At 34.5% G+C, this 3151-nt stretch overlaps 1 long non-coding RNA gene across 1 annotated transcript; it reads right to left on the bottom strand.

The window, feature by feature from the left end:
• Window positions 1-645: 645 nt before the first annotated feature.
• On the bottom strand, window positions 646-2951 carry LOC113321603. The gene is made up of 3 exons (XR_003346791.1): window positions 2731-2951; window positions 1587-1739; window positions 646-968 (listed from the first exon to the last, which is right to left on the bottom strand). It is a non-coding gene; the product is annotated as an uncharacterized LOC113321603 (long non-coding RNA).
• Between the last annotated feature and the right edge of the window lie 200 nt (window positions 2952-3151).

The following is a 3151-nucleotide window of genomic DNA, read 5'->3' as shown; positions in this document are numbered from 1 at the left end:
AAGTTTATAAATGGAAAGGTGAAGAAATTCCTAAGTTTCCAAATACTCAGGACACTACAAAGGAGAAACAAAAAGCACGATGTTGGCTAAGCAACATGCGAGGTCTCAAATAATTGTTCCTATGGAGATGGTTGGTGAATGGGAGAAATGGTTTAAGATATGTTAGAGCATAGCTCGGTTGAACCCGCCAAGCGTTGGTATGTCAAGTTTGCACTAGTCCAGAAGGGGCTATAAATAACGAATGAAGTCTGTTATAAAACGTGATTTATCACGGTATTCATCTGTTATTGGAACTGTTATATATTTTGTGTGACTTTTTATAAATGATAAACAAAAACCATTATTTAAAATCACGAGTCTGGTTTGTTGTTGAGAATGACGAGTAAAGTTTGTAATTAAGAATAACAGTAATTGTTTGTTATATAGAATGATGGATTTTGTAATAAATCCCGTGTTCTAATATAAAATATTAATAATCAATATAAATAAATATTTCCGATATTTTTTTGGTGATTTTGTATTTAAACTGAGCAGGTAAAGCTAAATTTGAAACTGAATCAGCTAAATCTGAAATGGATTCTGAAATGGAATCTTGCATTTAAAGGATGAATTCCGTTTTACATTACAACCAAAAGAGGATGAATTCATTTCGCAATTATAACTCAAAGTCACGCTTAAAAATCTGAATTAAAGCATTCAATCTGCTAAAACTGCCATAATCTGCATTTTAGTTAGGTCTCTTGTTTACATAATTTTCTGCCACCTAATCATATGACCTAGTGAAACATCTCCAAAGTAATCCATATACATCATATAACATCCCACTTAGATCCACTATTTCATTAGCGAGGCAGTTATATTCGGCACGCTGTTGGGTGGCGTACTAAAATCAACAAACGCACTTGCAACAGCTCCCTTCAGTTCCTCAAAAAGAAATACGTAAGGGAGATGTCAAGTAATCCAGTATCCTGTGTAGGAAGATGCCACGTTAGTTTAAGAACACTCTCAACAAAAATAAAAGCTATAAAATGTTATAGCAGCAAAGGGTATATAACGAAAACAAAAAGAAACATTTTTTGACAGAGACAATGAAAATGTGGAAACAATCTAGGTACGACCTAGAAAGGGAGACAAACTTATACTCTTCCCCTGTGGGTCATAGACTCTAAAGAGGCTTCATTTGTCCAAGTAAGAGAAGTATTTACAATTTTTGTGTAGTTTGCCTAGTAGAATTATGACAACTAGAGGGGGATAAGAAACTCTGCATACATGATCGGAAATTCATCTGAATCGCACATGAATAGCGACATTGAACTCCTTTGTGTAATTAACCTTCTATCCTAAAAACAATTGTGGGATAATATGATGCCTAGCAATCAAGGAAAAAATTCAACAACCATGCTACTTGGACTACACCACTTGACGCATTCAGCAAATCTTAAGTGACAGATAAAATCCTAATAGTATAATAAGTATTTAGGTATAAATTGGTTGACCTTGCATATTTCATCTCAAATATTATTCATACTCTACCATCAGCATACGCGTATTCCTATTAGTTAAATAAAATTTATAGAAAGTGTCACCTGCTGACAAGAGCTAGTGATGGTCTGATCATGTCTTCATGTGTCTGATTCTGTCTTCCTGCATCTAGCTTGTTTTCAAATAAGATACACCAGCACCAAAGAAGGCAACAGTACCCCAAACTTTGATTCAAGAACTTAGGTAGTATTCCGGTACTGTAAAGGAAAAGAATATTCATCAATTTATGAGAAAAAATTCGACCAAAATATACAAAGTCGAAAGCAACATACTAAGGAGAGAGGTATCCATGGATTTAGCAACAAAAAAATTGGCTCATGTGATGGTATGTTTATCTACATGCCTCGTTCCTCGAGAATGTTATGTTCACATCTACAAATGAAACTCTTAGAAAGCGCACATTTTTGGGGAATAATACTCAATTTACATACATTTTAACCATACTAATTGCAAATAATTTGAAGTAGAATGCAAAGGTTTTATCAAACGTTGGCTTGACCATTTAACTAAGAATCATCAAGACTTGAAGCAACTTTATGTCAATGAACTCTGGAAAATTTATTTTGCAATTATGTTTATGAGACTCAAACAGTTAAGCAACTAATGGTATTACTAGCACTGATCTTCAATGTCTTAGATTGTCTAATAACCAAACGAACTATCTCACTCTGTTTATGTTTAAGAATCTTCACAACTACAACTCCTCATCTTTTCCATTGATTTCCATCTTTATCACATAGGTACAGTTTCACCCTTCTAGAATTACAACACTATCAAAATGAACCAGTACAACTAAAAAACCAAATCAATCGAATGAAATCGAATAGGAAAATCAGTATACAAAGAGAACGATATTTGGAAAAATGGATACACACATATTGAGAAGAACATCGTCTACCTCCATTACCCTGTCATCTGCAGAAGGAACTATTGTTTCCATCTCCATTTCTGAAGATTAAAATAGACCTTTTCTACATTTTGCTGCCATTTCTGAAAACATATAGGATATAATCGAAAACCAAACTCAAAAATTAAATCAAGAAAGAACCCCTCAAAATTTCTGAAGGAATCAATTACAGTCCCTAAAACGAACACATCGAAATCAAAATCAAAATCAAAATCCAACCCAATTATCTAAAAATTAAAATCATCAAAATCAATAGTAAGAAGAAGAAGAAGGTGGTAGACCTGGTGATGTTGCTGTGGTTTTGCTAAGTTGTGGAGGTGGTGGTTTTGCTAGTTGTGGAGCAAGCTATGAACACGACAAGGAGAATAAAAGAAGAGAAGGAGAAAAGAAGCTCAATCGTTCATAGTATGCTGCAGATTGAAAAAAATTTTGATGCGAAGCTTGTATGTGAAATGATTTTTCTTCGAATTGTAGGTTGGTTTCCAGAGAGATACGGCTAGGGTTTCCAATGTTTCTGATAAAAGAAAAACGAAAGCTAATGATACGGGTGATAAGGACGAGGTGGGAGTCATCTCCATCCAAGCGGAAAAACAAAAATAGGTTCGGAGAAAACCACTTCAATGTTGGTTTGGGGTTCGTGAGAATAGGACCAATATAGCACTGCGCGAAAGATTTATGGCAAATTAGCCGGCGGCTAACCAA

Source organism: Papaver somniferum, chromosome 11 (assembly GCF_003573695.1).
Source record: "Papaver somniferum cultivar HN1 chromosome 11, ASM357369v1, whole genome shotgun sequence".
NCBI lineage: Eukaryota > Viridiplantae > Streptophyta > Magnoliopsida > Ranunculales > Papaveraceae > Papaver > Papaver somniferum.
Note: the sequence above shows the minus strand (reverse complement) of the source record. Positions and strands in the feature narration are given on the sequence as shown.